Source organism: Monodelphis domestica, chromosome 4 (assembly GCF_027887165.1).
Source record: "Monodelphis domestica isolate mMonDom1 chromosome 4, mMonDom1.pri, whole genome shotgun sequence".
NCBI classification, from domain to species: Eukaryota; Metazoa; Chordata; class Mammalia; order Didelphimorphia; family Didelphidae; genus Monodelphis; species Monodelphis domestica.
In genome coordinates, this window is record NC_077230.1 from 65,497,308 (window position 1) to 65,511,083 (window position 13,776).

Genomic DNA, 13,776 nt, shown 5'->3' on the forward strand with positions numbered 1-13,776 from the left:
ATCCATGTCATTGTATAGACTGTTGTGATAGAGGCTGGCACTAAAGAGAAAGTGCCAGGCTGAAGAGTGGGTGAAACTGATCACCTCGATGAGGACTTTTGGTCTTGAGAAACTGATCACCTCAAAGAGGTAAAGTCGGCTCAGGTTTCTCTTCAGAAAGTCCCTTCAGTTGGGAAGTGCTGGGGGGAAAGATTTACAGTCACCAGCAGGAAAAGTGGAGAAAGTCTTTTCCCACCTTCTGTCTTCAGCTTCTCAAGACCGAAAGCCACCAACTCCTCTACCAGCCAGAGTCTTCTCCTCCTCAAGATAACAAACTCCTGGGGCCCCTCCCCTGCCAAGGTGATCAGTTTCACCCACTCTTCAGCCTGGCACTTTTTCTTTAGTGCCAGCCTCTATCACACTGTCCACCATACTTGGAATATATTTTCTCTTCACTTGTGTCCATAGATTCCGTCAAAACTCAGGTTCTGGCATCTCCTACAAGAGGACTTACCTGATATCACCAGCTATACCCTTCCCCTACCTTTTATTTACTTTGTATGCATTTTGTATTCATTCATATTCATACCTATGAGGAGAAGACAGAATATAAGTTCCTTGAGGGCAGCTAGATGGTACAGTAAAGTGCCAGGCTTGGCATCAGGAAGCCCCGAGTTCAAATCCAATGCCAGACACTTAACTGTGTGACCCTAATTGAATCATTTCACCTTTGTCTCAGTTTCCTCAATTTTAAAATGTGGAAAATAATAATCCTCTTTCAGGCAGACTTTTGAAGAGTAAATGAAATAATTATAAAGCATTTAGCTTTGTTGGTGCTTAATAAATACTTCTTGCCTTGAGGGCAGAGACTATTTCATTTTTAAAAGATTGTATCTCTATTGCCCAACACAGTGACTAGCATACTATATGTTAAACAAAGGCTTGATTAATTATAAATAATCTTAATATATACATCCAAGGCTGATTTGACTCCCTCATGCAATTTAGAATACATATAATTCTGAATTTCCATTCCCAAGGCCATCTCTAAATCAGGTAATGATAATTTGCCTAATAACCATCAAATAGTTCTGGGAATTTTAATTCTGTGAAATTAGAATCTGTTACCTTAAAAAACTATGCTTCCCAGCACCCCACTCTCTTTCTCATGTTACATGCTGACATAGAGAGGTTATAAATTGTGTGTAGCCCCACCTCTCATGCTTCTCTTCCTGTCCCAGCTTTGGTGGAGCAGGCTTTTTAAACAGGCAAGGAGAGTCTTGATTTTGTTAGGTAATTGGGTTTTTTATACTTCTATTTCCTTTTATTCCTCCTACTTCAAGTGATTATTAATACACTTTATAAAATATAATTCTAGGAGGGTTGGATATTAATTCAAATCTTATAATTCTAAATATTTTTTATTCTCCCATGTAGATGAATGGTAGAAAAAAAAACAGATTTAATGGGGTTTAGTTGGAGAGGTATAACATCATAGTCTCTGTTTCCTATATAACTAATTTCCTGGCCTTTTCGTAAGTAACGATAGCAAGCCTAAAGCTTAAAGAGCATGGTATTGGGATCTTTTACATATTATGGGTATTATGGGGAATTCCATACCCCACATGTGGCAAGAATATCTTATTGTTCTTTAAAATATTATTTGAGACAGAAAACTCCTAAATGAGTAACTCAAGGTCATTCAAAGACTCTGTCACACTAAAGGCTGGCCTATAAAGGCAACAGTTTTATCATAAGTCTTCTCTTTGCTCCCTTCAGAGTATCTTCTAAAGATTTTTTTTTGCCTTCATTATCTCTTTTCTCCAGTACAATCCTATTCTCAGAAAAGTAGATGATCCGAAAGAATTTAAGACCAAGCAAGAGATAGAGAACATTACAAATTGTAAAATGAATAGTTTTGATTACATTCAATTGAAAAGGTTTTATACAGACAAAACCAATGCAACTAAAATTAGAAGGGAAGCAACAAATTGGGGAAAAATCTTTATTACAAAAACCTCTGGAAAAGGTCTAATTTCTCAAACTTGTAAGGAGCTAAGTTAATTGTACAAAAAAAAAAAATCAAGCCATTCCCCAGTTGATAAATCGGCAAGGAATGTGATTATGCAGTTTTCAAATAAAGAAATCAAAATTATCAATAAGCACAAGAAAAAGTGTTCTAAATCTCTCATAATTAGAGAAATGCAAATCAAAACAACTCTGAGGTACCACCTAGCAAAGGAAAGTAATAAATGTTGGAGGGGATGTGGCAAAATTGGGACACTAATGAATTGCTGGTGGAGTTGTGAATTGATTCAACCATTTTGGAAGGCAATTTGGAACTATGTCCAAAGGGCTATAAAAGACTGCCTGCCCTTTGATCCAGCAGTATCGCTGCTAGGTTTGTACACCAAACCTAGGTGTACAACAAGATAATAGGGAAAAATGTGTGTACAAAAATATTCATAGCCACAGTCTTTGTGGTGGCAAAAAATTGGAAAATGAAGGGATGTTCATCAATTAGGGAATGGCTGAAAAAATTGTGGTATCTGATGGTGATGGAATACTATTGTGCTGACAGGAATAATGAACTGGAGGAATTGGAATCCCATGGGTACTGGAATGATCTACAGGAATTGATGTGTAGTGATAGGAGCAGAACCAGGAGAACATTGTACATAGAGATGGATACGTTATAGCCTAATCAAATGTAATAGACTTTTTTATTAGCAGCAATTCAATGATCCAGAACAATCCAGAGGAAGTTATAAGAAAGAAAACTATCCACATGCACAGAAAGAACTGTGAGAGTAGAAATGTAGAGGAAAAACATATGATTGATGACATGGTTCGATGGGTATATGATTGGGAATGTTGACTTTAAATGATCACTCTATTACAAATATTAATGATATGGAAATAGGTTTTGAACAATAATACTTATAAAATCCATTGGAATTGCTCATCAGCTTTGAGGGGGGGAAGGAGGAGGAGATAGAAAGAACATGAAACATATAACCATGGAAAAATAGAAATCAATCAATAAAAATTTAAAAATTAAAAAAAGAAAAGTATATGATCTATTTGTTCACTTTAAAGCCTAAACATGTTACTTATCTTATGAGTATTTACATTTTGACAGGCAAATGATTTTTAAAAAATTAAGACTGGCTCTTCTCATCTTACTCAGGTGGAAACTGCAGAGATACTCATCCCTGGAAAGCTTTGACCTGCTCCATTTCTGACCTGGGCTGATTTGTCTCTTCTTCTTTATTTGTTTGTTACTTTTAAATAGCCAGTTAACACCCTCCCTTCCTCCTGTCCCCCATTAGAGAAGGCATCATTTGATAAAAAGATATATGTATATATGTATATGCATAAACTATGACTTACTCATTTCAATTTATCTGTTCGTTACCTCTTCTTAAACAACCAAGGCCCATCCTCTCACTCCTCTGGCCTCATCATATTGATGCTGCACTTAGCTCAAATACTTAATCAGAAAAAGCCTACTGAAGCTCATAGATCCCAAGTTTAAGAGAGAAAGGGGCATCAGCTTGCATTACCATGCCCAAACAAATAAATTCCTAAACTGAAGGAAAGAATGTTGACTTGTTGAATTTCAAGTGATAGCAAATTAGAGGAGGGAGGAACTTTTGGAATGAGTGTGCTTTCTTGGCTCTTCTGAAATAATGTCATGAGATGCTAAGAATTAGCCAATCAATTAACAAGCATTTCTAAAGCTTCATCTAGGACCTATGCCAGATGCTAGGGTTACAAATACAAAGGTCCCTACCCTCAAGGAGTTTACATTCCACTAGGATACTACAAAAATAGGAGAGTGTGTGAGGAAGAGATTATAATATCAGTGAGATTGGTGAGCAAATACAAGGAAATGGAAACTTGAAAGAACTGTCAGTCAAGGAAAGAAGGAAGGAGATTCTAAAGAAGAATCTGGTCAAGGAGACAGTTAAGAAAGCCAGCATCTGAAACTGGTCACTTCTTCTCTCTTGAACTTTGGAGAAGGAGCTAGCAGGCACCTGCTCTGGATTCCTGGCTAGTGACTTACATTTAAAAGACTGGAGCATAGCTCTGAAGATCCACAGATCTCAAACTATATTATAAAGCAGTGGTCATCAAAACAATTTGGTACTGGCTAAGAGACAGAAAGGAGGATCAGTGGAATAGACTTAGGGTAAATGACCTCAGCAAAACAGTCTATGATAAACCCAAAGATTCCAGCTTTGGGGACAAAAATCCACTATTTGATAAAAACTGTTGGGAAAATTGGAAGGAAGTATGGGAGAGATTAGGTTTAGATCAACATCTCACACCCTACACCAAGATGAACTCAGAATGGATGAATGACTTGAATATAAAGAAGGAAACTATAAGTAAATTAGGTGAACACCAAATAGTATACATGTAAGACCTTTGGGAAGGGAATAATTTTAAAACCAAGTAAGACAGAAAGAGTCACGAAATGTAAAATAAATAATTTTGACTATATCAAATTAAAACATTTTTGTACAAAAAAAAAATGTAACCAAAATTAGAAAGGAAGCAACAAATTGGGAAACAATCTTCATAACAAAAACCTCTGACAAAGGTTTAATTACTCAAATTTACAAAGAGCTAAACCAATTGTACAAAAAATCAAGCCATTCTCCAATTGATAAATAGGCAAGGGACATGAATAGGCAATTTTCAGTCAAAGAAATCAAAACCATTAATAAGCACATGAAAAAGTGTTCTAAATCTCTTATAATCAGAGAAATGAAAATCAAAACAACTCTGAGGTATCACCTCACACCTAGCAGATTGACTAACATGACAGCAAAGGAAAGTAATAAATGCTGGAGGTGATATGGCAAAGTGGGGACATTAATTCTTGCTGGTGAAGTTGTGAATTAATCCAACCATTCTGGAAGGCAATTTGGAACTATGCCCAAAGGGCGCTAAAAGACTGTTTGCCTTTTGATCCAGTCATTGCACTGCTGGGTTTGTACCCCAAAGAAATAATGAGGAAAAAGACTTGTACAAGAATATTCATAGTTGCGCTCTTTGTGGTTTGCAAAAAAATTGGAAAATGAGGGGATGTCCTTCAATTATGGAATGGCTGAACAAATTGTGGTATATGTTGGTGATGGAATACTATTGTCCTTAAAGGAGTAATAAAGCGGAAGAATTCCATGGGAACTGGAACAACCTCCAGGAAGTGATGCAGAGTGAAAGGAGCAGAACCAGGAGAACATTGTACACAGAGACTGATACACTGTGGTACAATCAAATATAATGGACTTCTCCATTAGTGGCAATGCAGTGATCCTGAACAACCTGGAGGGATCTATGAGAAAAAACTCTATCCACATTCAGAGGAAACACTGTGGGAGTGAAAACACCAAATAAAAAAAAAACAATTGCTTGATTACATGGGTCGAGGGGGATATGATTGGGAATGTAGACTCTGAATGAACATTCTAGTACAAATACCAAAAATATGGAAATGGATTTTGGTCAAGGACACACGTGATACCCATTGGAACTTTGCATTGACTACAGGAGGGAAGGAGTTGGGGGAGGGGAGGGAGGAATAGAAAATGATTTTTGTAACCAGGGAATAATTTTTGAAATTTACCAAATTAAAAAAAAATTAAAAATTAAAAGAAAGGAAAAAACAAGAATAAATCCCTTTCAGAAAGAGCTACAGTGTAAAGGTAGTCTTTTGAAATTTTTAAGAACTCACTACTTTGAGAAGAGCTGTTAGGACCAACTGAGACAGAGAGAGGCAGGAAGTGGGGAGGGGGGAAGGAGTGAGAATTTTAGCTTTCCCTCTAACCTATTTCCTGGTGTCATCACTCCAGCCTTTCTCTGCTACCTTAAATATCCTAGTGAGGAGCATTTATTATAAATGATCAGGGAAAGGAATTTTGGTATAGGCTGACAGAAGGAATGTGAATGGAGTCAAAGGACAGTATATTGTCATCCTCTTTCCAGTAATAAGAGTAGTGTGGATTTAATTGTTGCCTCCCAGGTAAGAGTAAGAAGAAACTAAAAAGAGAAAGTGGGTTGTACTACAAAGCAAATAGCAATATTCCAATCTATATTTGCCATTGTGTCCAAAGCAAGGTCTAAAGTTGGGTAGATGTAATGAGTTGAGGTGAGCTTTCACTCATCCATTCACCTAGGACAGCTCAATTCTAAAGTGCCCAAAATGAGTGGTGTAACTGGGAAGGAGAAGAAAGGATAACTTACATAAAGAATGAATGTAAGGACAGACCAGGTTCCTCAGTGGATTGAGAGTTAGACCTAGACATGGGATATCCTGGGTTCAAATTTGGCTTCAGATACTTCCTAGATTTGTGACCCTGGGCAAGTCACTTAATCCCAATTGCCTAGCCTTACCACTCTTCTGCCTTGGAACCAATACTTATATATAAAAGAAAGTAAGGGTTTTAAAAAAATGAATATTGAGGTGGTTCTCACCAGCAGATGGCTAACCGTTCACCAGCACGATGTTGAACTCTATTCAGAAAAATATGATTTCTTAAAGAGCTTAGTCAAGTTGTCATCAATTTATTCCCTAGCCAGAAAAGGCAGAGGAATGAAACATAGCAGCAGTGGCTCATCTGAATAATAATTTGCCTTAAGGTCTCCCTGGGGGACCAGTTCCCTAGTCTTTTAACTGCTGCTCATGAGGGGAACATGGACTTTTCCTTTTTTGGAAGATCAAGTACTGTTGGTGAAGGCTGATAAATCAGTTATATTTGGAAATGTGGTCAAGAGATAGAGACATTCAACTTTAACCACAAACCCCTGATTTGTGAGCCCTAATCCAAGTACAACTAAATGCTGTAAGAATAAACAGCACAGGGAGGTTGGCTTCAACCCACTGGAAATGTAATATATAAGTTCAAGTAGGGAGACTGACATAATCATAGAACCACAAAGTTGTAAAATTGGAAAGGATCTTAGCACTTTTCTCCTTCACAGTCTTATCCAATTCAAGAAGTCTTTTTTTACAATGCCTATCATAGATGCATTTCCAGCCCTTTTAAAAATACTTTTAGTTACAAGCAGATTATTAATTCAAAAGATCATTGACTTAAAGTTGGAAGGATATTAGACGGTATCTAGTACAATCATCTCATTTAATATAGAAAAGGAAATTGAGGCAAAGAGAGGTTAAGTAACTTGTCCAAGGTCACATAGGTAGTAAGTTGGCAGATTTGGGATTAGAACTCAGGTTCTGAGTTCAAATATGACTTCAAATCCAGTATTCATTTTACTGTACCATATTGCAGTTCATTTTTTTTTTTTGTTGGACAAATCTAATCATAAAGCTGTCTTGGAACTGTGAACTTTAACTTCTGCTTCTTTGTTCTCCTTCTTTCCTCTAAAGCAGCACAAATAAGTCTGCCCACTCTTCCTTCAAATATTTTTAAGCTGCTCTAGACATATTATAGACTAAGTCAATCAAAAAGTTCTTGATTTAAAAACTACAAATTATAATTACTCTCAGGAACAAACAATTCAAGCATCATATATCATAACATAGCAGGTTAAACACAGTTTGCATTTCCTTTTAGGAATCAAATTTCATTGAATTTGGCTTTTACCTCTCCAAATGCTTTTACCAAATCTTCAGATTTTCATTTCTAGATGGTAGTAGTAAACTTATTGAAGGAAGTAATGATCAGGGTGAAATATTATGAAGTATTTTTTCTTTTAACTTTTGTTTTTACTTATTTTTAGAAAATTTTATTTAATTAATTAATTTAGAATATTTTTCCATGGTTATAAGACTCATGTTCTTCCCCTCCCCTCCTTCCACCCCCCTCAGTAATTCCACTGGGTTTTACATGTGTCGTTGATCAAGTCCTATTTCCATATTATTAATATTTGCAATAGAGGGATCATTTAGAGTCTACATCCCCAATCATATCCCTATCAACCCATATGATCAAGCAGTTGTTTTTCTTCTGTGTTTCTATTCCAAAATTCTTATGAAGTATTTTTTAAAGTATTTTAAGTTGTTTTGTTTTTTGGGGTGGGAACCAGTTTAGTTGACCAGGAGTTAATCATGATAAGATATTATAACCCAATTACACCACAAGTTGAGTTGGGGAAAAGCAGTCAATGAAATCAACAATATATATTTACTTACTAAAATTTGTTGACTGTTTATGAAGTTAGAAACATGCATTGGATATTTACTGGCCTCTAGTTTAATTTTCCCAGTTAGGACACATGAAAGAGTGAATAAAAAAGTTTATTAATATGACAATCACCATGCTAAGTGCTGGGGATAGCAAAAGAAAAAAAAAGTGAGACAGTGTCTCTTTCAAGAAATCTATACTCTATTTGGAGGAGATGACACATTAAAAAAAAAAGAAAATTAGAAAATTTAGTGATAGAGATGAAGGCCCAGATAATATAAGAGAACAGAGGATTGAAAGGTGCTAAGGTGCAAGGGTCCAAGGTTATATCATTATGTCAGATGCTAGTATCAAAAGTTCTTAGGGCATAGACATAGGATAGATACTATTATCTGAAGGACTTTATAAAACAGGGATAAAATTTGGTCGTCTGTCATCAATTTGGAAGAGATACAATTGTTGACTCCCTTTAGCTGCTAGAAATAGCTAGATTGGGCAATGGATAGAAGATTGGAATGGAGTCAAGAAGATTGAGTTCAAATCCTGTCCCAGATATAGCTCTGTGATGCTGAAGAAATCTTCTCTCTGAATTGGTTTCATCATTCTTAAAATGAGGATAACCCTACCACATAGGGTTGTTGTAAGGCCTGAAATAGATAACACATGTAAAGTGCTTTGGAAACTTTGGAGTGCTATATAAATACTATTTTTATTATTAGTTTTTTATCATTATCATTCTAATTATCATTATTACCATTGTCATGTTCCAAGTTGTGTGAGCAGTTAAACCTCCCTGGATGAGTTGGCTAGAAATAAGGTGGCTAGAAATAAGTGAGGGATAAATGAGGGTGGAGGATGTCCAGAAGGATCAGAGGAGAGGGTACCCTATGGTGGCATGCTCTCTAGTTACTGAGTCCTAACCCTAACCCTCCAATGGATCTGGAAGAGGAAAAAACAAAGAGTAGAATAAGGAAATGACATAAGAAACAGGATTTGGTACTCAAATTATTTTTAAAACAATATTGTGGCATAATGAGCTATTTATTCTGTTGTGGTAGAAAAGAAGAATGTAAGCATATACATCAATAAGAAAAAAGGGTGGAATTTAAATATTTGAGTATTTTAGGGGCCAGCCTCTCTGATGAACATCAGGGATCCCCATTCTTCCTCCTTCTGTTATGTAAAGTCCAATATCCCTGAGGTTCTAGTGACTATCCTTCTGGTGGCTAAATCCTTTGTATCCATTGCACTAAATTCCTCCTCCATTTCCTCTCATTACTTTGTCTTGAGTGATCCATCCACCTAAGCTCTGTTATAGAAATGGAACACATAAATTCGTGGTTTGTCTGGGTCTTTGTGAAAACCTCCCAGTTGGTGTGGAATTTGGGGCACCAGCCAAGCCATATGCCACATTATATGTACTAACTCAGGAGACAAGCAGGTGCTTTGGGATTTGATTTGTTAGGCTTACAGTTGGAGAGACAACTTGGCATCACTATGAATTGCAACCAGGAAAATGCCAGTTCAAATCTTTCCTCGGGCACACAGGAGCTATCTGACAATTAGAAATTTACTTTCTGGCTCTGAGATTTGGATTCAAATGGTAGAAGGGACCCTTAGAAAGCATCATATCCAATCCCCTCATTTTACAAATGTGGAAAATGACACCTACAAAGGTTAAATAGCTTTTTTCGCATTGATACGAAGTATCTGAGGCAGAATTCAAACTCATGGCTTCCTGACCTCAAACCCAGGGCTCAATCTACTAAAGCAACTTGCTGGTTCCATTTGTAAAACAGGAATAGCAATAGTGGCTGCAGGGCCCCTTCTCCCTCTGGAGAGTTCTTGGGATCTAAGCTCCTTGAAGTCAGAGACTGCCTTTCTGTTTGCCTGTATTTGTGTTCCCAGCATGTAGAACAATGCCTGGCACATAAGAAGTATTCAAAAAATGATTGTTGAGTGACTGACCTTCAGACGTAGCTCACAAGGTTGTTATGGGGATAAAATGAGAAAATGTATGTCAAGAGTTTTGCAAATCTGAAGACATTATGTGCATGTTGGCTCTTCTTATCATACTTCTGTGTCAGCACATTTTGGTAATCTGAGACCATCTACACTCTATCCAAAACATTTATCCATTACACCTTTCTATCTCATCAAGTACTGGGCAATAGGAAAAGCACTGACTACCTAAAGGAAAGAAAAAACAAGAGGTGGAAAGGACAGGCAGTGATCTGAATCACTAGCTCTGAACCAAAGCTCATTAGCCTGTTGAATAATAGGCTGCAGTGACCAGTGCATGACCAGATATGGATCAGTCATGTTAGAGACAAGGGCAAGTTGATTCAGTCTGTTTCCTTCTGGTCAGTGGTCATTACATTAAAATCTTGGACCCAGAGACGATGCAGGATTACATGTATCCCAGTAGACTTCCAGGGCTCTAGTGGTGGAAAAAAGTCATGAATTTTCTATCCCAATTCTGCAAATGCACACAATTCTGCCTCTTTGACCTCAAGTCCCAAAGATAACTCCAGTCAAAACATTTCTGCTCTTTTTCAAGGCTCACACACATCTTCCAAAATAACTACCCTTCCTTTTGCAGTTCTTGCATACGTACCAACTATTTGGAATTTCTTTTGAGGAATGAACATTTTTAGGGTAACAAACGTTGAGGTGAGCCTTTTACATGTACCCAAACTATGCTTCAAGAGACAGACTGTCACTGCAGTCTGAGCTCCTTTCTGACACTAGTGAATTTCAGCCTGCCATGCAAGAAGTTCTCAGTGGAAGATTTGGGTGACAGGAAGGGAAGGTGACACACTTATTCAGTGACTAGCAAAAAAGAAACCCTTCAAACTTTTGGAGTCTCAGCCAGGGCTAATAAAGGTGCATCAGTATTGAAGAAAAGGGGAAAAAGAAGAAAAACAAATAGAGAAAAGAAATGATTAGTCCATTCTCCCTAAACAGTCTGCACTACCCAGATAATAAAAGAAACTAGTGCCATAGAGCTTCCTTCTGACTTTCTATCAATTATTACTGCCCTCAGTGTGTGGCAGTCTTCAGCAATGATACTGATGCTGTTTGCAAATTGAGGAGAATTTAAAGATTTACTCTCTTTTATTTACAATTCTCTTATGTAACAGGAGAATTGCAAAACACAAAAGCCAAGTTAGAGGTATTTTACTTGAGCCTTTTAGTTGGAGATTTAACTGTTCTTTGTATGACATTCTAATTGAAGATGCCTTTAGCTCCAGGGGGAGAAATGGCAGTACACATAGAAAGCAGATATGTTTACCTTTGTGGAGGCTGTCATAAGATGCTGTGCTGATTGTCTCTGTGGAGATATACAAGTCTGGGTTTGCGCTTTTTCAAGGCTCAGTGGAATTATCCTTATTGACAAAACAAGGCTGATGTGTTGAAGCAAAGTACTGATAAGAGAATTAAAAGCTCTTTGCCTGCCCTTATCAGAAGAAATTTGTGAACCTGCCAAACTAGAAATTCTAAGAAACTTCTCCTTTACTGGTATCTTTGAAATTCTTCTAAGGGAGGGAAAATTTGTTAAATATTTAAATTTCTACATTATTCTATATTTATTATTATATTACTAATATAATAATTTTGTATAAATTTTATAAAGAAAACAAATTTAAAGTTAATTTGTTAGTAGAGGGTGACTTACAAGGTTCTTCAAATCTACCTTTATCTTCTTTATCTTCTGGTGGGTCCAGGTCTATCCCAAAAGAGTTAGTCTGAGTGTTTCACTTAATTTGTTACATTTGTCTGGTTTGAGTTTAGTACATTTGTTCTCTGAAAAAGAAAATAATGAAAATAGTTTCATATATTAAGCTACAAATTCTATTATTTAAAGTATTTCCATTTTCCCTTAGATCTTAGCCCTTTTCCGGCCAACTTACTCTCTGAAAATTATCTTGGCTCCAACTTTACTATGAAAATCTGGACTATTCAACATTATATTCTTCAACTTTATTTCTTCTTGACTTTAGAATTGTTCTATATCTTTACCTATTCTCTCTTACTTAATTTTTTATTATAATCTGAAGCATGCTTCTTTCTCATTTCCAAGGCTCACCTTCCTGCTTGAACCTTCCATTATCTCTTCCTGCTTAGGCCTAGGGCCTTTCCATGGTCTAGAAATCTAAAATCTGTTCTCAAATACCATCTTCCTACCCAGATGTTTCCAAGCTGTTTAATCAAAGTATTGGAGAAATGGAAAATGTAAACAAGTTTAATATGAGAAGGAAAAAGGTAGCTTTCCCCAAAATCTTACAGATTACATTTTCATATTTACACATTTGACTGAGAGGTGAAGAAATATTTTTAAAATTCCATTATATGTCTTGCCTCTTAATTACCCTCCAAAAAAATTATGAGGCAAAATTCAGGTTTTAGAACTTTCCCAAACAATGGACTTTGCATCTCTCTTGCATGTATATTTTAAGATTATACAAGATTTGATGGCAGATGAAACCACAGAGCTAACTTCGTTCTGTGATCCATTGAGGATCAGCATTATGTGAAACATCAAACAGGGAGACATATGCTCACCAAAAGTCTTTGCCAGTGCTATGTTGGTGGTCCGACACAAATTCCAAATAGAAAAGGGATTCCCTATTGATGAAGACATTCTAAGTTACTCCAGTTTGTGGATGACAGTATGCTGACTTTTATATGACCTTTTCAATGAGACCCACAATCAGTCAAAAGAGTCTTATATAAACCAAAATTACAAATATGAAGTGATGCAGAATGGAGAAATCACAACAGGACACCAAGATATACATTGAGACAACATAAAAATAACAATTATAATAGGATCAAATATACAGAAAATAAAGAGATCATAAGGGTACAAAGAAAGTATCACAAGATTCCTCCAGCTGGGTTCACTACTCATTTATACTATTGAAGTGGTCTTTGGAGTTACTGTTTTGTCTCTCTGATTGCTATGTGGAGTTCACAGAAGGTAGTGGACCACTTATTTCCTCAAGAGTTCTAAGGGATTCTTTGGGACTGGTGGTGATTTTCTAATACAAAAGCTTTTGACTTCCCATCAGGATGCCTCTACTAGTGATTTATAGCTATCAAATAGCTTACCAGACTTAACAAAATACAAACTATTCCCTTCACAATTCTGTGATAAACTCATTAACAGCTATGAACAGAGTCCAGCAGAAGGATGGTTCCAATTTGTAGAACTCATCGGACAAAGGACCCTCTTCTGATATTCCTGGAGTCTTTTGATATTTTTTTTGTCCTTGTCATACTTTATTTTGTGTTATACTCTATTGTTTACATGCTGATAGAATATAAGCTCCTTTCTAATCTATATTCTTTGTATTCTCAATACCTAGCAGAGTACCTGGCACTTTATAGGTAAATAGAAAATGTTTGAAAATTTAATTGAAGTAAATAGAAAATTTGGAGTAATATTTTGTTAAAAGTAATCTTCTAAAAATCAGATTATTTGTTTTTATTGCTGGTTACTGAGTTTAGATTTTTTTTAAGTGAAATTGTCATAGGATGCTCCATGTGTAGTTGAAAGATTAGTATTATTAATTGTAGGAAGAGGAGTCAAGATGGTGGCTTAGAGGCAGCAAAAAGTCAGACCTCTGAAAAC

General features: G+C 36.3%; 1 long non-coding RNA gene across 3 annotated transcripts in view; it reads left to right on the forward strand.

Moving 5' to 3' along the window:
• Positions 1-13,776, forward strand: part of LOC130453646 (uncharacterized) — a 135,242-nt gene that overhangs the window by 99,261 nt on the left and 22,205 nt on the right. The window contains exon 3 of one of the 3 annotated variants that reach the window (XR_008911101.1): positions 3,170-7,645. The exons of the other annotated variants lie outside the window; for them this stretch is intronic. This is a non-coding gene — a long non-coding RNA (uncharacterized LOC130453646). Of the gene's footprint in view, positions 1-3,169; positions 7,646-13,776 lie in introns of those variants that run through there. 3 annotated transcript variants of the gene reach the window in all.